Raw genomic sequence first — 23,723 nt, 5'->3', positions numbered from 1 at the left:
CCGACAGGGAAGAATGAGCTGCTAACATGGACAGCCGCCTGCATGAGTCGCAAAGACACAAAGATGAGACCAAGAAGCCAGACACAGAGGAGAAGACGCTGTGCGATGCCTCCTACGCAGGAAGTTCAAGAACAAGTACAGGTACTCAGTGGGGGTAGAATTCAGAATGACGGTGAATGGGGCCGGAGCAACGAGGGCCTTGGGGTGTCAGAAGTGTCTCTGAGTCTTGATCTGAGTGGTGGACACACACACACACACGCAGATACACAGACACACACAGACACACACAAACACACACACACACAGACACACACACCATCAGGCTGTCCACCGCAGACAGGTATGACTCATACATCGTACTGACAGAAAGACAAAGACTGATACAACCCACTTGCTTTTCAACCTGGTTTTATGTTTGCATTCCCTTCCACTCCTCGTTCTTGTTAGATTGTGCTGAAACGGAGGGCAATCTGTTTCCTTAGAGGGAGAGCATACATTTAGCGTAATCAGTAGATAAGGCATGTCAGGTGCATGAATTCGGGGGAGGCTGGGAAAAGAGAGACAGAAGGAGGAGATGGTATGAGAGTTCACATTCCAAGGGACACGTGACCAAATGCAGCAGAATCGCCATGAGACTCAGCTGCGCAGACCTTGTCCTGGTCACTCCAGTCCCTGGGCACTACCCTCCTCCCCGCCCTGCCCCCCTCCCCGTGAAGAATTTGTCGTGAGCCACAGCAGTGAGAGCTTCCGAAGCCGGGCCGAGGGACGAGATGCCCGTCTCCTGGGTCCCGCTTGGACCTTCCTGAGAAGTGGAAGAACTGGGTCAGGTCCTCACTGTCCGGGCGGGGTGGGGGGTGACTAGAGCAGAGCCCAGGGAGGGTCCTGCGCGGCACGGAGCAGTGAGCGTGCCCTGCTGCTAGCTGGGAAGCCTGGCGCAGCCTGCAGACTCTCTCCGCTCTTCCTACAGTCGCGTCGACGTGTTTGCAGATCACTGTGGGTCCCCAGTTCTGCTTGGTGGTCATTCCTGCAAGGAACGGAGGAGGGGATTCTTCCTGGCGTGTCTGGTAGGCGCTCAGTTAGACCTGAGCTGGAGGCAAGGGCGGCGATTAGTAGGTCCCACATCAGAAGCCCAGGGGCACAACGTCCTGACTTTGCAGCTTCTAAGACCCTTGGTACCCTGGCCAGTGGCTTCTGAGACGCTCAGGCTAATAGACCAAGAGCCATGGGTGCAGGACATGGGCTCTCCTCCTCCACCTCTGCCCCAGGAAACCTCTAGACTCGCTCTACTGCGCTGCACTGCCGTTCTAGCCCCTCCCATGGGGGCAGACCCCCATGACATTCCAGTACAGGTCTTATACCGCCCGGCCTGTGGGAGGAGTCCCCCAACGACTGGAAGCAGCCTCCCTGAGAGACCACTCTGCCCGTGACCCAGGAGCCACTCACATAGAAGGACAGAGCCCTGTAGCCTCAGGGCAGCTATCTGCTGTCCACCCAGAGACCGTGCTGCTCTGCGCGGCTCCTTTCCCGGGGCCGGCTGTATCCGGGCATGGATCCTCACGCAGGTCTTTCTTGGGGACGCCAAGGACGGAGACCTCCACTCACACAACCCAGACTCTCCCACCGGGAACACATGGGCTTTCACGGGCTGGCTTGAGTTTTCAGAAACTGGTGATCGCCTTCCCTTCCTCTTGCCACTATCCAGGGCTCTGAGCTCACCCGAAGCGCTCATCCCTTGCGTATGCCAGCTAGCAAGGGAGGGACGTCCCTGGAGTCTCAGCCATCTAGAATCCGAGAGATGGGAGAAGCTCGGGGACCGTTACCAACAACACTACCAGCTCTGGAGCGCCTGCGGTGCGCTTCATGCAAGCCCTCCCCGCCTTTGGTGTTTATGCATGGACTTCATTAAAACACAAGTACCAAAGAAGGATCTGAGGGGTTCGATGACTTTACCCACTGGTGTTGGAATCTCAGCTCGAGGCTGACTCCCCGTTGGGGGATCTTTTCGTCCCTGGTTATTGCTGGAGAGCAGGGCTGGGTGCGGGAAGGGGGAGGCAGGTGTGAAGCCCAGTCAGGAGTGGGGAGGGGAGAGAAGAGAAGAGAAGAGAGGGGGCGGGACTGAAGACAGTGTTATCTGCGTCTCTGTCCTGGGGCCAGCCCTGCCTCGTTTGGACGTGTTACTGACACCCAAGCTTTTCTTTCTCTCCGGCTTTCAGGAGATTTGCTGACGCAGAAGGTGGTGTGAGCTGTGGGTGTGCGACAGTGTGGGTCCCCGTTATAACAGGATCACCCCGAGCTCCTTCGTGCATCCGGTCACATAAGGACCCATTCTTTCTTGTGGCGGGAGCTCTGGGACTCCTCCTCGCAGCAGTCACGTGCAGGCACTGTTCTCAGCTGTAACCCCCGGGCCTTACCGCGTTAGCTCTGACGCTTGTTCACCTCCAAACCGCTCCCGGCTGCTTCTGAAGGAACAGCGGCCCGTGGTGGCCTCGAGGCATCGGGCTGGACGGAGAGGCGTCTGCTGCCCAGCGCCTGTCCTCCTCTTGGGTGACCGGACCCTCCAAGTCGCCCGGCAGGGCTCGCCCCTTGCAAATCTCTTGTTGCCTCTCAAATTAATTTTGAATCCTCTTTAATTAATAATTGCCGGGGAATCTCATTTGTTTGCTTGTTTTCATGCTTATCTTGTATCCCCCCCCACTGGCCTCTTTCGTTCTCAGGGCAGGGCCACGTCTGCTTTGTTCCTCCTTGGGTCCCCTGCTCTCCCTGTCCCCCAGCTCCTGGGCAGAGGTCACGTGGGCAGAGATCTCGGGCCGGCCGGCCGGCGACAGGCTGCGGCCGAGCCAGACGGTAGGAGCGGGAGCGCACGCAGTAGACACAACATTTTACAACGGAAAGAACAGTTTTTAGTCTCGTGAGGGACACGACAAGCTTGTGCTTTGAGGTCCGAGAGGGCTGGATTTTAGCCCTGGTTCTGCCACCGCCGCGTGCCGTGTGGGGCTGGTGGGATGCTCCACCGTCCACAGACCCGGTTCCCTCATTTACCAAAGGGCCAGCGAGTGCCCCTGAGTACACGGCGGAAGAAGTACCAGCATCTGGTGCCGCTCCCGTACCTGCGGCAGAAGGAAGTGATCGTGAAGAGGGGGGGCCTGGCCATGACGGGGGGTGCAGACGGGTGGGGGAGGGGCCAGCGGAGGGGCATGCAGAGAAGGTCACGTGGGAACCGGGGAGCCACTCAGCCGCGGCTGCTGCCCCCGCCCCTCTTCCTGCGGAGAGGCAGTGACATAAATGTGTGACAACGGGTCTTGACCGAGGGGTCCTGGGCAGCAGGCAGGACTGTGGGTAAAAACAGCAGGTAGCTGGACACCGTGGGACATCCCCGTGGGAGGCGCGGGCCGGGAGGGGCGCGGCGCGATGCCTGCGGGGTGTGCTTGGCCCTGGGGGGCCCCCTCTCCCATCCCAGCCCACCGGGTCACAAACCGCGGCTGCCCGTGTTGGTGGCCGTGCTTCACCCTGCAGAGCAGAACTTTCCCTCCTTGTCAGCAGTTTTCATCAGTGATGAAGCCGGACGAAAGCTGTTTAACTATGCTAACGGCGGATCAGACAGGCTCCTGACAAACGAGCCCATCAAGCCCCGGGGTCGCCGCCCGCCACGGGGACACATTATGGGCACCCACGGTCCCGCCGGTTGGAGGCGTCCCACACGTCTGTGCTGTCCAGCGCGAGCCTGTGCCGAGCAGAGAATTATCGCACCTTCTTTGCCCTTTACCCCTCCGTCTCTCTGTGGCCACCGGCGGGCTTCGTGAGGCTGGCCTGAGAATTATGGCCTCGCCGATCTATCTGCTTCTGGGCCACCTTCCCGGGCGAGTGACAGATGGCTCCCTCTGGGGAAAAGCCGCGCAGACTGCTTCAGAAGCGAGAAAGGTTCCTTGTATTTCAGGTTCGTTGGAAAAGCCGCAAGAAGAAAGCTTCCTGCAAAGGCTTGGGAGGTCCGGGAAGTTGAATGCTGAGGCTTTACAGGTACCTTTGGGGTGACCCCCTACTCACCCCTGATGCTTGGGGGTGGATGGCACAGCGGGTAACTCAGCGAACATATCTAGTCCCCGCTCGGTGTTAGGTGGCAGGACACCCTGACGGGCTCTGCGTCCCAGGACAATGTTCACCCGCTCTGACCCCTGCTGGTGTCCTGAGACCTACCCTCGGCTCCGCACGGGGCCCCCACTTCCTCCTTCACCTTCCCTTGGCCGGTCAGGGTCCGCAGGCTCGGACTTCTGACTCACTCGCTTGGGCTCAGGCTCATCCCCCCTCACTCCCGAAAGCTCAGCTCTTCACCTGCTCCGAGAAGCCTTCCCAGCTTCCTTGGACCAAGGCTGGTCCTTGAGCTCTGCTCTCCGGGAACCCCTGGGCTGTCCCTGTCACACTGCGCAGTCCCCTCTCTTGCAAGAGACATTGCAGCGACCGTCTTCGCCACCAGACCGTGAGCTCCTCTCGGGAAGAAGTGATTTCTTTTTTTGTTTTTATCCTCCTAGAGCAGGTGCCTGACACAGTGGGGGGAGTCAAGACTTAAAAGTTTCCTCAGCAATGAAGTGAAGACTTAATGGGCTCTCTCACTTGTGAGGTCTGGAACAAATAGTTTGATGAAATCGTTTGCAAACAAATTTCCCCAAAACATCCGCCAGGAAGGTGTCTTGGGGAGGTCCCGGCAGGAAACAGAAGGCCCGTCTACAGTGGGAAGCGTGGAGGACTGCCTGGAAGGATGACTTACGGAAGGGGTGGGCAGGACCTGGGGCACTGGAGGGCCGGGGACGCCTCCGGGGCAGCCACGTGCAGCCCCAGATCTGGCCAGACCCTCAGGGCCGGGGAGAGCTCGGCTGGCAGAGCGCTGGAATGCTTCATAGGAATGCGCTTTCTGCCCTATTCGCCGGCAGCTTCCGTGGTGGTATGGGTTTGTCTTTCTCATCTTTGTGTCCTCAGATGCACCTAGTACAGTGCCTGGCAAATAGTGCGCGTCCGTAAATACTCCCGAGGAATGTCAGATTCTCCTGTAGACTCCTGCGGGGTCTTCCATGACGCACAAATCACCCACTAATAATCTGCAGGAAAATAAAAGAAGAGATGATTTTTCTGTCTGTTGGTTTCCTGCTAGCAGTTCTGCTCCTAGGATTGAGGGGAAAGTTGAAATCCTTGGCTCGGAGAGAGTTAGCAGTATCAGAAGCAGGCCAGTTGTCTTTAAAGTGTGTCTGGGCCGCCTGGGTGGCTCAGTGGGTGAAGCGTCTGCCTTCGGCTCAGGTCATGGTCTCGGGGTCCTGGGATCGAGTCCCGCGTTGGGCTCCCTGCTCGGCGGGGAGTCTGCTTCTCCTTCTCCATCTGCTGCTCCCCCTGCGTGTGCTCTCTCTCTCAATCTCTCAAATAAATAAATAAATAAATAAATAAATACAAATGTTAAAAAAAAAAAAAGTGTCTCTGGAGATCACCCTCATTAAGTTGGCCCAGCAAACGCTGTTCCACACCTAAATTTGTATCTTGGTGCCGGACACTTTTCTTGGGCCCCCGATCGGGCAGTCCCCGGGAATTCATCTAATTCTCCCAGAGCAGCTTCGTGCCTTCTGGAGAGTGACCTTACTCTGTTCTCTGCCCCTCGTGCTGCTTCCTGGGGAGCACCTAAGTGGGGTGTTCCCCCCACCGTCAGACTTACCCTGATGCTGTCTATGAGGCCAGATGGGAGCTCGTCTTGCAGCCTGTCCCCACTCTCCTAATTCTTTGAGAGGCGACAGGCTGAAGAACCAGGGAGAGATGAGCTATTTCTCATCCTCGGTTAGCTGGGGAGAGAAGCCAAGAGAGTCACTGTCATCCTAGCTCAGGATCTCCAGGGTCCGTGGGAGGCAGGGGGCGTGGCGTCCAAGGAGGCTGGCCGTGTGTCTGTTTCCCACGGCAGAGCTCTTTGCCTGTTTAGAGTCCCAACTTACCTGTCCCGACTCTTGGGATTTCTATGTGTACGGTGGGAGGGCACTTGTTACCTCTAGGTCTTTTCCTGCGCTCAGAACCTTCCGTTCCCCTGGAGCCCGCACTTTCTCTCCTCCGATGCCAGAGCCATACACTAGCACAGAAGATGTTTGCACAAGCTTTGTTCACATCCCCGAGGAAGGAAGAAGACAGCCCCCCACCAGCTCGACGGCTCTTCAGGCATAGAGTAGAGATCGTCATGTCACAGAAGAAAGACATGATATTTAGAGACATTCCTGGCGACTCCTTCCATGGTTGAGAATGTAGACGTAAAGAGCTCTCTTAGCCTAGAGCGAGACAATTATTGCCTTCTTATGAATTCAAGAACTCCAAGAGTGAAAGCTTAAAAGTGCACGAATAAGCTTTGTTTCTGCCGTGATTTAATGGGCAAGACGGAAAGACTCCTTGAAATGGATTCTTTTCACCACAAGTAAATGAAACAGTAAAAAGACAAAAGTCTCTCCTCACGTCCCCCTCACCTCCCCGCTCTCACACTTGGAGATGTCCTTGAGAAATCAGGGTGCAGCTAGTCACATCAGGGCCCTGAGGCGGTTACAGTGTCATTGGGCCTTGCCCCCCGCCCCCGTGGGAGGGGGCATGCACCCACACGGATTCGAATCTCCACTGTGACACTTACCGGTTGTGTGATTTTGAACATGTCCTGTAGATTACACGAGCCTCAGTTTCTGCACCCAGAAAGTGGGCACAAAAGACACGCATTTCATAGGGTTATTGTTGTATGGGTTTATTTACGTGGCCAACACTAACTGATGTAATGACGTATTATGTTCCAGACCTATGTACAGGCCCCTGATACATCTGTGTATCTACTCTACTTTTAACAAGGCAGTTCTGTGAGGCCTGCTCCCGTCCCTCTTTCTGTCCGTCTGCCCTACTGATTTCTGCTGTTCCTTCTTCCCTTCCTCCATCCACCCACCTGTCCAGCCCTGCCCTCCCTCCCTGCCTCTATGCTGGAGTAACCAAGATTAATGGTGGTTGTTATGACTGTTCTTTTGTCCTTGGAGTCTTGGAAAACGCGATGTTTCTCAGAAGTGGTATAAAGACGTTGCAGTGAATATACTCATCTGGGATAGACTCATCTGGGATATACTCGTCTTCACCCGTCAGTGCCGGTCTAACGGTGAACAGTGCACCCTCCGCTGAGCTCCGAGAGAGCGCGCCTTTCTTTACCACCACGCTTCTCAAACCTTAGTGGGCCCCCAAATGCCCTGGAGCTCTTGTTAGATGCCGACCATGACTTAGGGGGTGCGGGGTCGGACCTGGGGTTCTGCATTTCTCACAAGCTCCTCGACGATGCTGATGATGCTGGTCTGGGGATCGCCACTTCAGCAGTAAGACCACTGCTCTGTGTCACTGAAACCTCCTGAATTTGCTGGCCTGGGGACGAAAAGCCAGCTACTTCAGCATTAATTCCCAAATAATTCCCTTCTGTCTGTGTCCGCAGACCTTTGTGTCTCTGTCACTTCTGCTGTGGGTTGAACTGTGCCCCACCCCCCAAAGAGATATTTTGAAGTCCTGACCCCTAGTACGTCAGAATGTGACCTTATTTGGAAATTAGGTCTTTGCAGAGGTCATTGGCTTAAGATGAAGCCACTAAACCAGTATGACTGGTGGCCCTCTATGAGGATAAATTTGGACACAGAGACAGACAGACACAGAGGGAGGACCACGGAGGATGGATGGGGCCCCAAAGGCAGACATGGGGGTCATGCATTTCCGAGGCATCATCCCCATAGGAGCCCTCAGATAAAATGTCTCACCATGCTCTGCTGGGCCGTCACCTCTCCCTGGAGGGCTCTGCAGCGCAGTTCTCCCTGGCGGGCACCTTACGGCCCCTGGGAAGCGGTGTGGTAGCAGCGTGGGGCTGGGATGGGCGGGGCAGGGAGCCCGACCCCAGCTTGGGAGCTCTGCGGGGGCTGCGTGACTTTGCCAGCTTCTCACAGTGCTCATTTTCTACTGCCCATCTTTCCGGGGGTGGGCACCCTGCCCCCTACTCATTTTCCAAAGATCCTCCCCACTCCCCCTTGGTTCTCAAAATACTATGCATAGGCACTCATTTATTCAATAAATACTGATTGATCGCCTGCTGGATTTCAGGCGTATTTTAATGAAGCATTGCACTGGGAGGTCCCTGACTTCACTCATCAGGAATATCCGAGCTCAGACCGCCGTGGTCCGCCGGTGGGGTCCCTATCTAGTAAGTTATACTGTGACAATCAGACCTGGAGAGGAGGCTACTGACCCAGGATTAGTTTCCCAGCATGAGGCACTGTAAAGATTCGTATCCAGGACATGGGGATACTTATAAGATACACTGTTGCCTGAATATTACTTTATTAATGTTAAAATTCATTCCCAGAACAGATATTAATATTCATAGTGTCAGACATATTGACCCGAAGCATAATTTGGAGTATGAAGTATATTCTTTGCTTTAGGGTACTTAAGGTTTTTGGGTTCCCCGCCCCCAAAATCTTAGCAGGGATTCCATTTCCTATATTGCAAAGAACTTATTCTGTTCACTAAAAGGTGGCAGCAGATTTTATTTCTTTTTTCTCTTTTTAAAGATTTTACTTATTTATTTGACAGAGAGACGGCCCGATAGGGAACACAAGCAGGGGCAGTGGGAGAGGGAGACGCAGGCTTCCTGCTGAGCGGGGAGCCGGATGGTGGCTCCATCCCAGGACCCTGGGAACATGACCTGAGCCGAAGGCAGACACTTAACGACTGAGCCGCCCGGGCGCCCCATCAGCAGATTTCATTTCTCGGGTGTCGGCCCCAGGAACGGGGTCTGGAGGTCTTAAAGGGGTCTCCTCTTTACTCCCTCAAGACTTCCCTCACACAGGTACACGTGCACGCGCACAGCTGGAGAGAGGAGAAAAGGTGCTGCTCCGTGAAGGGTATTGAGACGGTGAGACCTGGGTCAGGAAGGGGTGCTTGGGAGCAGGTGGCGGCATTTGACAGAGCAGAGGAAGGGATCCTCCCTGCCTCTCTGTGGAACACGTGGTTTCTCGGGCCCACGGAGAAGCACGTGTCTGGACGAGGTGTGCCACTGAGCAAGGAGCCCCGGGCTCTGGCCGGGGGCTCCTGCAGAGTGGACGGGCCGGCCGAAGATGGCCCATGGGCCCTGGACGGTGGGAGTCAGCGAGGAAGGTCAAGCGTCAGGAGGTGAGTGGTTGTAGACGGCTCAGAGAACCGTGGTGGGGCTGGGGAATGGAGATTTTGGGGTGTGTGCGTGTGAGTGTGTGAGTCGGGGTGCCGGTGGGGAGCTGGATTCTCTCTTTGGGTTCAACGCGACCCTTCAGTTGGCTGCAGCCTTGAGTGCGGCGCTTCGGTCTTCCAGTTCGTGCGGAGAAGTGTGTGTTCACGCACGGCTGCGATCTGCAGCGTGTGTCTGTCTTACTGGGGGCCCGGATTCGTGGCCTAATTACACATTTAGCAATGAGCGACGCGTGGGTCCCGGGTCTGCTGAAACGGGGCAGGACGGGGAGGGGCAGTGCCAGGAGCGCAGGAGCAGGCGGTTTTGTGGTCTGAGGTCTGGGGGAGACAAGAGGGCATCTAAGAAGGTTCCTGGAGGGGAGACGTGTGAGGAAGACCTTCACGTTGAATGGAGCGTGGACAAGCATAGAGGGACAAGTGGGGCATCTCTGGCAGAGAGAGTGTGAGCACGTGAAGGAGAGGGTTTGGAAGAGTGTGCGGGGGAACAAGACGCGGTGTGGAGGACACGCTGGGGGAGACGTTCGGGTTGTCCAGCCTGGAGGACCTTGAAGACCTTCCAGGGCTGCTTCTGCCTTGTCTTCAGACAGTGGCAACCTTGCCTTTCCTTTGCACGTGTGTGTGCGCGCGTGTGAGTAAGGGAATGCCGTCTAGTTCGGCTGACCTTTTCTTTACACGGCAAGAGTTTCTCGATGAAGGCAGCTCTGCCTCGCTTCTCGTCTTCACTTGCGCTCCTCGTGGTGACAAATAAACGTCAGACCGGCTGAACGGTGCTGCGGGGCGCAGCGGACTTGGGCTCCGCCCGAGCTCCTCTCCTCGTGAGCCGGAGCGGTTTGCAGACGGTCAGCGGTCAGTAGGGCGCGGCTGGAGACTAACACTTCTGGTCACATGGGCAGGTCCCTCGGGGTCACTTCCTGTCACCGGCCTTTGGGAAGTCAGTTTCCTGAGTCCGGGGCTGATGAGCTTTGCCTGTTCTCTGCTTTCCTAAACGGCCTTTTCCCCACCCTGGGGCGGGGAGGTTGGTTCATTCCAGTGGATCTTGTCAGATGGTGTCCGACCATGTATGGTCAGTCTTCCCAAATGTCCAGTCTCTGTCAGCTGACAAGGCTTTCCCTTGTCAACACGCCGATCACTGCGGAGTCTGTAGGATTAATTCTTCTTAATTGTTGGTGCTGGCCTATCACCGCAGTATATTGATGCTGTCCGGTCATGTCCGGGAGATTTGTAGGCACGTATATGCATCCCACGTAGAGGACGCCACAAATAACTTCCTTACCCTTTCAGCACCTTTCTTGCCTGAGACAATGTCACAATCATCACGGGCAGTTCCTAAATAAATAAGCGCTCGCTTCTCTCGAGTTCCCGGTCTGGGGCCTTGGAAGGGGTGTTTCAAAATTTGGGATTGTTTTCGCAATTCCTGTTCCTTTCCCCTGTAGCTGAGTCACACCCCCACTCTCTTCAGCCAGAGTGTTCATTTCAGTCGAGAGAATACGCTCAAGAATCATACAGGCTCCCAGGGCAGAATGTCCTCATGTGTATGGATGTGGCCTGTGGCTTTCCTATCATCGAGGATGAGAGGCCTGGATTTCAGGTGATCAGAAGGAACTAGAGAGAATCTAGAATCACAGAAGCGGGAGATGTTGGAGTGGAAACAAAGCTGGATGAGCTCAGGTCTCGCCCCGGCCGTGCGTTGTCATTTGAACCAACGGGTAGTGAGTCAGGACCGCTGTTCCAGGACCCGTGTGTCCTGAAGGCCGACAGGTGATGCTTCTGTCCATCCAGGCTTAACAACCACGGATGAAACCCTCTTTTAATCTAGAAAGGGAACGGAACCTGGGAGTGTGGAGCCCTGTGCGTGCACCTGAGTCGGTCTTCCCAGCTTTCCTCAGTGGGAAGGTGCACCGGAGCCTTGGGAATGGGACGGAACCCCGGAGGCAAAGGGGCTGGTCCGTCCAGATAGTCTAGCAGAAAGCGCTCGGGTGGAAACTCTGTGCCGAGTCCTGTGCTATCTTTGAAAAGATCAGCATAGTTCCATGCGGTTGATATAATTATGCTCATTTTGGGTATGAGAAAACTGAGACCCAGAGAAGTTTGCTAACTCCACCAGGGTGCTGTAGCTAGCAACACGGCGTGGGGCGGAGCCAGGCCTTCTGCCCCAGAACGGCTGCTCTTACCCCCTCCCCGCCGCGCCTGAGAAGGACCACGTGGGAGATTTGCAGGCGGTTTCCTTTCCTTGTGTGGACTCACAGCTGGGAGGACACCCCACACCCTGCAGGCCGCACCGTGGGGAGCAGTGCGAACTTGGAAACACTGTGGACAGCGGAGATGGCGGAGACAGACTTCGCAGCGACACGAGAGTGGGGCGCCCCCGGTTCCCACAGCAGCATGAGCTTGGTGGGTCTGAAAGATTCCACGGGCTGGAATTTCCACCCGCCACTTACCACCAAGCAGGTGCTGCTCCTGGTCCCCGTGGTGAGGAGGCTCCTCGGCTCGTGGATCTGCCGGAGGGAGCGTGGTGGGTGGGGGCTCGGAGCTGGGCCGTTCAGCAGATGCCACGTCGGCATAGATACTGATCCCAAGTCTCCAGACTTAACTGCAGCCACGGGAGGTTGTGGTAATGGCAGGGATGGGGTCATGCTACAAAACCAGAAGGTGCTTCGTCAGTGTGGAACGTTCTGGGCACCAGAAGCTTGCTAGTGGGCCACTTGCTCTCTTTCCACACCTGCAGGGAGTTATTCAAGTCTGAAGTTTTAATGTTGCTTTAAAGCTAGACATTAATTTGTCTGAGTTATGACTGTGGGTATGCGCTGGACAGACCACACCCGTCCATCACGGCTTGTCTGTGCTTCAAGCCTGCATCCTCAGGCGGCAACAAGCTTGGGCCCTTGACCTTAGGAAAGAGAATTTCATGCTTGCGTTGTCTTCTTGGAAAAAAATCTTACCCGAGAACTGGAGGGAAGGATCACCTTAGGACCAGATATAAAAAATAAGAGCCAAATAGACTTTCTGATTTTATTTTATTATTATTATTTTTAAAGATTTTATTTATTTATTTAACACAAAGGGAGAGACAGCAAAAGAGAGAACACAAGCAGGGGGAGTGGGAGAGGGAGAAGCAGGCTTCCCGCTGAGCAGGGAGCCTGATGTGGGGCTCGATCCCAGGACCCTGGGATCATGACCTGAGCTGAAGGCAGACACTTAACGACTGAGCCACCCAGGCACCCTGGTTTTCAGATTTTAACTAAAAGATCGTTTTCTTGTTCCAATGGCACCACTCGGTCCCTTATTTCGTCCTGTAGGAGGAGGACAGAAGTATAGCCCTCTTTCCCCAGGGTGACGGCATCCCAGTCCTCGGGAGGGTAGCAGCTGCTGAGCGGTTGGCTTGTCCAGTGTAACGGCAGGCGGGGACTCCGGGGCCGGGCGCGGCGGATTCGAAACGGGAGCGCTGCCTGAGCATTTTATTCCGGCTGAAACTGAAGTCATTCAGAGCTTTTTGTGGACCCTTTCCTCTTGATTTATAAAGGGAGATTAAAGCAAGAAGCAGTGAAGTAATGGTTTATGGATTCGTAGGTGAGGGGATAAAGCAGAATATAAAGTGGAAAAAACTAGTTCCAAAGTCGCAAGACGTGGGCAGGAGTCCCACCATGATCGCTACCTGCGAATTTAAGGACGTGGCCCCTCCTCCTTCAGCTCCAGAGTCCTGGTTTACGAGACGGGCGCATCACCCCTGCCCTGTAATCGTGCTCGACGGGGAGGATCCAGGGTTGAAAGATAGGAACAAACAGCCATTTAAGATTTTTTAAAAATTATTATTTGACAGAGATCACAAGTAGGCAGAGAGGCAGGCAGAGAGAGGAGGAAGCAGACTCTCCGCTGAGCAGAGAGCCCGATGCGGGGCTTGATCCTAGGACCTTGGGATCATGACCTGAGCCGAAGGCAGAGGCTATAACCCACTGAGCCACCCAGGTGCCCACAAACAGCCGTTTAGAAAGAGTCCCCACACCGTCTGTTTATTATTCTGTGACCCTCTGTAGTAATCACGGTAGTTCGGGCCGTGGGAGCTCTATTCTTGCGGGAACCCGAGGCGGGAATGGGGATGTGGAGTTTAGGTTTCTTGTCAACCCAAAGAGCGTCAAGCATGGATGGATATGGGGTGGGACTTAGTTCCTTTCCTCAATAAAGCTCAAGTTCACTTGGTGGAGGTGGGCTGGAGACCACACAGCCCGAGGCTGGGTGCAAGGCTTGGGGGTGTCCTGCCTGGCACAGGGCACCTCGAGCTGGGTTCACTGGGAACTGTCAGCCAGAGAGAAGGGGTGTGGGCCTGCCTCTCCCGTCCCTGTGCATGCTGGGGGCTGCATTCTAGAAGGGCCCTTCCTGCGGGCTCTCCCTTCTACTGGGCGGTGCTAGAGCAGCCTCATGTACGGAAGGACAGAGTGACCTCTTGGGGTTCGGGTGGGCTGGAATCAAGGGTAGTGTCTACAGGAGATGCTGGAGGAACAGAGCTGTCCAAGGTCCCTGCTGCCGGCCCGCGGGCTCCCGGTCCCGTGGGGAAGCTGAGGGTCAGCTCGTCCTGCTGGAAGCGGATCTCAGCCCCCTCGTTCCGGGGACTCAGCCAGCTCCCAGGGCCATCCGCGGACAGTCCTGCTCGTCGTGCCACGGGGCTCAAGGACACGCTGAACGCTCGCGGAGTTCAAGGCTGAGAAGGAAGTCTGCTGCCGCGTGTCTCTGACTGCCAGTGAAGCCCCTTCCCCACGGTAACTGGATAAGGACATTCAGCAGCCGCAGTGGGCACACCTGCCAGCTGGTTGTGGCTGCCCCCAGTCCGTGGAGCTGCGACGAGGACGGCAGGCTCAGGAGGAAGCCGAGAATGGCCTCATGCTGGGTCGAGCGTCCCCGGGCGTCCGAATCCGAGTCCGCGGGGGCTAGGTGAGAGCCACAAGGCTCCTGACCCCTTCTGCAGTGGCACCTGTCTGGCCGAGGGCCTCAAGGTGGGTCACTGACTCTGAGACCAAGCAGAGGAGAGAGCCAAGCCTGTGTTTCCTTTCTGGAATCTTCAGGCACATGAGCCCAGCTGCCTGGCAGGGTCAGATGCATGGGCCCAGGGGCGGTGTCCCCTTCTGAGGGGCTCAGCGCTCAGACACACAGCCCGGATCCACTGCCCCGTGGACCCCCCCACTCTCCCGCCGTGATGTTAAAGCACCTGCAGACGTAAGGCCTAGCAAAATGGCCCACGTGCTCATTCGTTATGTATCTTTCTCTAGGACTCTCCGGACGGCACGAACCCACCCAATTGCACATCTGAGCTTTCGAGAACCGAGGGTGTTGCCGGGGAGCGAAGCTGGAGGACTGGCCTCAATGGGAGCGGGGCCCGGGAAGCTGGAGGGCGGAGAAACCGGCTGCGGTGCTAAGTCTCCCGAGACCGAAGAGCTTTACCCTCCTGGAGACCCCACACTGCTGAGAAGATGACCAGAAGGAAGGGAAGGTCTCTGAATACGTCCACTGGTGTGGCTGCACCCATCGAGGAGAATCTGAGTCAGCAATGACTAACTCCTCTGTCCGTGCTATGGGTCAGATCGTGTGCTCCAAGTTCATATCCTGACAACCCGACCCACCGGCAGCTCCAAGTACGACCTTATTTAGAAATAGGGTCATCACAGACCCAGTACGATCAGAGTCATCATGAAGAGGCGGGATTTGGGTACGACACACGGGGAGAACTCCGTGGCACGAGGATGGTGGGGAGTGGGTGATGCTTGTGCAAGCCAGGGGGCTCCGAAGACCTTCCGAGCATCTGGGAGACGGCAAGCACCTCAGTCACGGCGTCGGAAGGAGCCAGTTCGGTCCACACCTGGATCCTGGACTTCTGGCCTCGAGACGGTGAGACACTGGTTTCTGCTGTTTGCACCCTCCTGGCGTGGGGTGCTTTTCTGCGGCAGCCCTAGAGGAAGAACACGGCAGGGTGGTGGGCGTTCAGTCTCTCCCCGCTTCGAGGATAGCGCCAGTGGATGGGTCAACCGATGTCTTTGTTTAATCAGGGTCAGGGTGGTGCGGCTGGTGGGCGCTGCGTCTCGGGCCCGGAAGGCATCGGCTTGCTCGGTCAGCAAATAGTTGTGGCTCCATTTTCAAATTGGCACACAGCGGTGCCTACTAAGTGAGACAGGAGCAGCGCAGAAGCTCTGTGAGATGGGGACGAACGTGGGCAAGCAAAGCCCGTGTGTGACGGTGCCAGCTGGGGGCTGCTGCTCACTCTTCGTGCGCTTCCGCGAGGGTCTGTCCACCTGCTGTGAGGTGCGGCGCCCGAACCGACAGACCCGCCTTTGGGGCTTAGTGGACACAGTGGTTCTCAGCCAGTGGGGAGCGCTAGGGAGGAAAACGGACCCGGAGGTAGGGAGGTGCTGAGACGGGGTTTGACACTGTAAGGAGGGGGACCGTGAGAAGAAGACGGTGCTGGGGGGCAGCCGGCCTGTCCTGGAGCGGGGAGGAGCTGAGGACAAGGACAGACAATGTGATGTGTGACCTTGGATGCCAGCTGGGGTCCTGGCACAGGCCACCCACGCCACCCATCCCTACTGCTCTCATCCCTGCTTCCCTGCCTCTCTCGTCTTACCTGCCGCCCCGCCTCACCTGCCTCGCTCATCATGCTGACTCCTCTGTCCCACTTCTCCGTTTCCCTCGCCTGCCTCCCCTGGGGCCCCTGCCGCACCCAGTCCCAGGGCCGAGGGATGTCCAGTGACCCGAGGGATGAGGATGGTGCCATTTGAATGTCATTTGCCGCTAGAGCACGACTTTGACATTGGATGGATGTAAATGAAAATGTTGAAAGGCGAAGACAGAGACCTGAGGCTTTTCTGAATGTTTGAGACAGGGGAACGCATAGAGCCCCGAGGGACGTTCAGGCGAGTGATCAGATAAGGAAAAAGTCAGCACCCCGTAATCCCAAGTTAAATCATTTGCTTGAAGGGGCTGTGGCAGGCCAGGCCCAGGAGCTCCAGGAGCTGTGGAAATGGATTCTGTGAGCCAGGGTAGAGAAGCGTAGCGACTGAATTCCCGTTGGCTTGTGCTAGGGAGGGTCCAAGAGAAGCGGAGTGCGTGGGAGTCTCGAGTCTTGGGGGAGACCCTTTAGAAGGTAACAGAACACTTCAAAATTTTGCCTCACCCCTGTCCACACGCAAAGCTCCTGGGTGAGGAAGGATATAGTTTTTTGTTTTGTGTGTTTTGTTTTGTTTTTAGAGAGAGAGAGAGCGAGCACGAGCAGGGAGAGGGGCAAAAGGAGAGGGACAGGGAGAGAGAGAGAGAGAACCTTAATCAGACACCACACCCAGCGCAGAGCCCGAGGTGGGGCTCCATCTCATGACCCTAAGGTCATGACCCGAGCTTCACTGGCTGAGTCATCCTGGCACCCCACGGAAGGACGTATTCTTGAACTCATGGGCGGCAGAGCACAGAGTCTTCACAAAAACACCTGGAGGGGGTCGATCTCTGAGCCCAGGTCTTTCATCAGTAGGACAAATCGTGCCTCCCCAAGGTGATGGATCTGGTGAGCGGCGAAGCATAGATTCTCGTGCAGATGAGGCCTGTGTAGCTCATTCAACGGGACTCATTAGGTCAAGTTCAAGAAGTTGAATATAACCTGCGGCAGGCCCCTAAGAAATGAAAAATTACTCAAAATGTCATGCGAAAGAACATCTCAAATGAGCCTTTCCCCGATAATTTCGTGACTTTTAAGACAGATTTATTGAAGTTTGGCTTTTAGCTGCTGTGCTCATGCACGGCCTGTCTGTTGGGTGAGGCCACATGGCAGGTGGGATTCACGCGGTGCGTGGGGTGTGGGTCTGCAGCATACCCCAGAGGAGAAGGAGGGGAAAGGACAGGATTCCGGGGGAGCTGGGCCGTCAGGGGCAGTGCAGGTTTTGATGAGAAGGGGTAGGTGACAGGTCATGCTCGCCCAAGAGAAGACATGGGTCTGTCCACAGGCAGCTCAGAGCCGGTCGTTCTGGTCCAAACCCTGATTTTCCAGTAGGTAATTCAGGTCAGATTGGCAGTGGGATGTGTCTTTGTTTAATCGGCGTGGACTGTCTTGGGAAAGCAGGCGCAGCCCAATCGGCCACAGTCCCCACCGTTCCTTATTATAGTACCTTGAGTATAGTACCTCGTTGGTCCATTTGTTACCCTCCTGGGCCATGCGGTGTTTGGCTCGGGACCTGGTCTACCCCTTTGTTTCCACAGAGCTCTGAAAGGTCCCCTCTCTGATAATGATTCCTCTGCCTCAGCACCTGTGGTGGACTTTGCCAGCAGGTCCCCGGCAAAGACTTTCCCTTTTCTTTCCTAAAAAAGAACTCAGATTTTGTTCAAGTGTTTCTATCCCTTCATCTCATAGTCTTAAGTTCTGCAGGGAAAGGAGATCCCGCTCTAGGGATGGGTCTCCTATTAACCCATACCGGATTGTTCTGCTCCTTGACCCATTGATAGGTTGAGCAAAGGACGTAATTCTGGCCAGTGGGACATGAGGAGGTCTTCTAGAAGCCTCCGCAAATGGAGGTTTCTCATTGATGTGGGAAAATTATTGTCACTACCAAGGTCTCTTCACAGCCATTCTGAGGGAGCATGCGCTGGGTGGGGGTGGGGGACCAACTTCTTCCTTGTAAACAGTGGGGAGAACCTGCTGGCCTCATTGAGCTGCTGGATTAACCTCGTGCAAGGTCTGCCCCACCTGCAGGCACTGTTGAGCCAAGTGCTTTCCTCCTTGTTGGTTCTGGTTGGGTTCCGTGTTATTCCGTTTCCAGCCCAAACTCTTCTAACGCCCATCAGCCCGTAATAGACTTAGTTTTTTGGTGCCATGCCTAAAATACCCCTAGTCATTTCTTCTCTGTGCCGTACGTAAGTTCGGAAAAGAAAGGACAGCTTTGAGTTCTGCACTTGCCTCTAAGAGCCTGGCATAGAATCAGACGTGGTATTAGCCATCAGGAAAGCACGAGACCTCTCCATGAACTGCGTGCCCTCCCTAAAAGCAACAGGAAAAGAACATTTAAATCCCTCTGGATTTGGGATTGTGTTTTTCCTGATATTGTTGGAAATCATACAAAGACTAGATGAAAATATCAACAGCCTTGACTTTCACAATTCCACCAGGAATTTCAGAGGTGAGATTAAAACCTCTAAATAGAACTCGGTTTAATTCTGTAAACTAGGTGTGTGTGTGTGTGTGTGTGTGTGTAGAGGGAGAGGGACAAAAAGGTAGAGATGTAGGCATCATACCCCCAAATTCACCACGATTGCAGTTAGGGTGTCTGTAAACTGTAAAAGGTGGGGAGTATCGAGCAATCATTTGCAGACTAGCTAGTTTCCTGGCATTAAAAAACAATCCAGTTGCCTTCCTCTAGCCTTCTGCTCAGTAGAAACTCATTTATGAAACACAAAGCAGACTGAAAGCCACTGGAGCTGCACAGAGCTCTTCTTTCTGGTCCAAGGACTGTTTCCTCGGCGGATAATCCGGGTCAATGGGGCAGCAGGGGTATGTCTTCATAGAGATAAAATTAGATTTCCTTGTTGCTTGTCCAAAAACGGGGAGATCATATTGCATTTCACTTTTTCCGTTGCAGAGTCCCGGAGTAGATGGTTGCATTGATGAGCCCCAGAAATGCCAGGGAGCAGTTTTATTTATTTGTTTTTCAAGCTGCCGGGATGTTAAGGGACAGGTGCCGAGTGTGGGGACGAGGAGGTATGGCTTAGAATCCTTTTTTGGGGTTTCTTACTGTTTCAAGTTCTGATACCCTGCTAACTGGGCAGAAGGAGGAGAGGAGTCCGTCTCTGGTCATGTCAGCTACGAGCTTGGAGTGCCCTTGGCAGAATTCTGCAGGGGCATGTGTGTTCTGTGAACCCAGAAAAGAGAAGGGGCGGGCGCCTGTCCGCACCCCTGCAGAAGCCCAGTGTCCCGGAGGCTAAGACAGCATGTGGGGTTGGGGTAGTAGCTCCCCATTTGCAGAGGCCACCCCGTGTGGACCTCTTGTGGCTGGTCATCCACAGGGACTATGGAAGTGTGAGTACTGCGTTCCCCTGGTTGGTCCCTGCCCCACCCCCCCCCCCCCGAAGCAGGTCGCGCTTTGCTCCCTCTTGCTTCAGACTTAGAGCAAATCGTAAATCAGATTGGTCCACGCAGGCCAACCTTTGTCAAAAGCATATTTAAAAGGAGCGTCGCGCTAGGCTTTCTTTTGTCTCATTTCTTAGTACATACAATACAAAGAACAGCGACATTCTATTCTGGTAGAGTTGATTTCCGGTTCCACATGGGAAACTCTTTAAATTTGCAATGACTGCTTAATCTTAAATCCCGGCGGTATGTTTTAATCCAAAATTCAAAGTGGGAAAGCTCCCTGGGCAGTGTGGCCTTCGATGTCAATCCCCTTTTATATATACATCGCTCAGTAAGCGAAATGAGAATGAGAGAGATGTCGTGTGCGGCATCAAGGACGGGGGTAATCGGATGATGTATGGTTGAGGCCATTCCTCTCTCAGATAAAAAATGGATTTTCCATTAAATCCAGAAGAGCTATAAGACCTCACTGATGATCACCGCCCCGGTTTCAACTGGGAAAGGTGATCTGTGCGTTCTCTTCCCTGGAGATGGAAACCTGTATTCAGCTTTCAGTAACTGATACGAACGATTTCACTTTGTCCTATAGGAAATGAAAATCAGGCGTTCGAGGGGAAGGGGCGAGAGAGGGGATGAGATTTGTTGCAGACCCTCTGGCCCTGGGGATGGAGGGAAATTGAAGACCGGACAGAGACATGCACCCAGGGAACACGTTTCTTGTTGCATTTATGACTTGGGGAGCAAGACCCCTTCAAGCAGAGTCGCCCTTTGGTTTCCTCCGGCTGTTGTCACTGATCAAGGGGAGGGTAGACCCGCCTCACGGAAAACTCTAGTCAGGACTTGGAGTGCCAGCTTTCTACTCAAGGTCTTCTCCCTCTGGCTTTACAAAGGCCTTTGTGTGGAGTCTCAAATTCCCAACACACCATGGCCCGGGAAGTCCTCTCCGAACAGCTTCCATCGGATGAGAAATTCTGTAAAGGTGTTCCAGTTTCCTCCTAAGTTCTCAAAATCTCACAAGCCTGAGTTTGGCTTCTGGATATGATTCCCCACGAAAGCTAGGGCTTCTGGGGTAACTGGAGAGGAGAAGGCAGTGGCGAGCACAGAGTCTTTTGTGCGGCCGGCGAGCAGGTACGGCCAACCCCGGTTCTTTGTTGTCTCCACCAGGGATGCGTCTGGCTCAGGCTAGAGAGAGGGGGGTCAGGGCTAATTGGTCTGTAGAGAAACGGTCCTCAGACGCCGCCGTGTTTTTGAGTCACACAGAGAACCTGCTTACAATATGCACCTGGCGGATCTACCCACAGAGCTTCTGATTCAGTAGGTCTGGAGTAAGAACCGGAAAATCTGGTTTTTAGTGAACAATACAAGTGATTCTGACATAGGTCGTGTATAGGCCGAACTTCGAGGAACATTGAACTTGATGGATGGTCCTGAGTGGCTACTGAAATCAGTTTAAATCAAAACCGTGCCTGAGTTTTCGCGATGGCCCACCATGCGGGGCCCAGAACTGACCGCTAACTGAGTCGAGACACCCAGATGCTCTGCGTTCTCGGGGGCACCTGTCTCTCCACACTGGACAAGATCGTTCTGCCACACGCAGGAGTTGGAAATGTAGAACTGGAGAAATCACCTGTGAAAATCCCTTTAGAAAAGTTTCTCCACCTTTGAGATAATCTATTTTTTTTTAATATTTTATTTATTTGACAGAGAGAAATCACAACTAGGCAGAGAGGCAGGCAGAGAGAGAGGAGGAAGCAGACTCCCCGCGGAGCAGAGAGCCCGATGTGGGGCTCGATCCCAGGACCCTGAGATCATGACCTGAGCCGAAGGCAGAGGCTTTAACCCACTGAGCCACTCAGGCGCCCCGAGATAATCTATTTTGTTCTCCCCTTCAGTGGGAACCACGAGCCTTTGAGGTCCGTCTTCCGTGTCATTGGGCAGACATTCCACATCATTCCCTCCCCACCCCCCCCCCCAGACTTCACGCAGCAGGAGGGGGTCTCTGGGGAAGCTGTTGGCTGCTGAAGGTATGGCTAGGGGGAAAGAAGGAAGTTTTTCTTTTGGATGTTTTTCCCCAAAAGAAAAAGTCCTTGAATGTCTAAAAAAAAAATAAGGAGAATGTCAGGGAGCCCTTCTAATGTGCTTACTTTAAAAGTAAGCAGATACAGACGTACTGATCCGAAGGGGCACGTGTACCCGAATGTTTATAGCAGCAATGTCTACAATAGCCAAACTATGGAAAGAACCTAGATGTCCATCAACAGATGAATGGATAAAGAAGATGTGGTATATATACACAATGGAATACTATGCAGCCATCAAAAGAAATGAAATCTTGCCATTTGTGGCGACGTGGATGGAACTAGAGCGTATCATGCTTAGTGAAATAAGTCAATCGGAGAAAGACAACTATCGTATGATCTCCCTGATATGAGGACATGGAGAAGCAACATGGGGGGTTAGGGGGATAGGAGAAGAATAAATGAAACAAGATGGGATTGGGAGGGAGACAAACCATAAATGACTCTTAATCTCACAAAACAAACTGGGGGTTGCTGGGGGGAGGTGGGATTGGGAGAGGGGGAGGGGGCTATGGACATTGGGGAGGGGAGGCGAACCATAAGAGACTATGGACTCTGAAAAACAACCTGAGGGTTTTGAAGGGTCAGGGGTGGGAGGTTGGGGGAACAGGTGGTGGGTAATAGGGAGGGCACATTTTGCATGGAGCACTGGGTGTTGTGCAAAAACAATGAATACTGTTACGCTGAAAAAAATAAATAAAATGGGGGGAAAAAAAAAGAAAAGTAAGCATAGCCTGAATGAAATAGAGTAGGTGAAGTTTTAAATAAGACCTGAAATCTTCTATAGTATTTGTTGGGGAGGAACACACTTTTCATTGAGAGACAGAGAGGGAAAGGGCGCAAGAAGTTGGATGGGGAAGAGGCTCCCACATTTTGAGCCTTACCAAGATGGAACATACGGAGAACGCGTCAGTCTTCTGGTTTAGTGATGGTCCCAGGCTGAACCTCGTGCGTATGCGTCGCTGGGATTGGAAGGTGACCGCATGCCCCTGTGAGACTGGTGCGCTCGGTCATCAGGAGCCCACCTGCTGGGGGATGAGGGGGGTCTCCTGGACCTTACTCACCTCCTGGCAGCTGGAACATTCCTTCGGCTCCTGAGCAAACTGTGTCTGTGTCAATATTCTCCTTTCTGGTGTCCCAGCATCAGCAGGGACTAGGGACCGCCAGCACCGGGGACTTAGGAACCTTCCCCCAGACTGTTCCTGCCATGCTCCTGGGCTGCGGTAAAGGTGGGACGCTTGACCACAGGGTGCCAAGCAGCTACGTACCAGGAACTGCTTAGCATGAGCTGAGCTCAGGGAGATCCACTAAGTCCTGGGGCACAGACGAGCCCGGTGGCGACTCACCGTCAGCCGGTGATGCCGTATCTGAGACGAGCCTGAGCAGGACCAGAGGCGTGAGGAAGCTGCTCAAGCAGGTCCGTCAGACCCCCCAGCGTGGCGTGCTGGCTCGTCGTCCATCCGCCAGTACCTAGCGCCATGTGAGGGGTCTCCTAGGAGTAGCGGAGGGAGGAAAAAGCCTGCACTTGGTCTTCAGACGGGTTGGTATTGGGAGCGAGCCCAAGACGGGTGCAGCTACATTATAGCCACACTGGAGGGTGGCCGTGAGGGACGGTCACCAGGGAAAGTCTTCCCAATGCACAGTGCGGCATCTACCTGGTTGTCCACTTGTGTGGAAGGAGGGATGGCCTGAGGAACTGCATACAGGTCTTCCTGGTCATTAGCAAGTGGCCTGGACTGGGACATTTTGCTGCCCATCATATCAAGTCTGGCTTTACCACGGTGGAGACCTTGGCCCCCAAAGGGGTAGACCCTTGCTGGGAGACCTAGTGAGGGTCCCCTTGGGCTTTGGAGTCCTTGTGCCCGGAGGCTAGAAGATGAGAAGGGTGAATGGCCCCGGGCAGCGGGACACAGGCTGCTCTCACAGCAGGCCGGGCGGGGAGGACACGCGAGCAATGCGGTGATCTGTGTGGGCACCTCTTGGAACCGCCTTGCCCCACTGTGATGGTGAGTGGGCAAGGACGGCCAGCCCCGCCTAAAGCTCACACGGTTGCCAGGGGCTCCGTTTCCTTGGAAATGAGCGTTTGAGTCATACCCCGTGGATTAGGATCCTGGGGCTGCCTTATAGGACGGGGGCCTTGAAAGAGCAGAAATTCACTCTCTCACTGCACTAGCGGCCCCAGCTGGCAATCAAGGTGTGGTCATGGCCATGTTTTCCTTGTCTGCTTGAAGGGAGAATCCGACATTGTCCCTTCCAGCTTCTGGGGGTCCCTGCAATCGTAGCGTTGCACGCACAGCCCTGCAGGCTCTGCTCGGGTCTCC

The sequence above is a fragment of the Meles meles genome, chromosome 10, assembly GCF_922984935.1.
Source record: "Meles meles chromosome 10, mMelMel3.1 paternal haplotype, whole genome shotgun sequence".
Lineage (NCBI taxonomy): Eukaryota > Metazoa > Chordata > Mammalia > Carnivora > Mustelidae > Meles > Meles meles.
The sequence above is the reverse complement of the archived record's forward strand: the minus strand, read 5'-3'. Positions refer to the sequence as shown.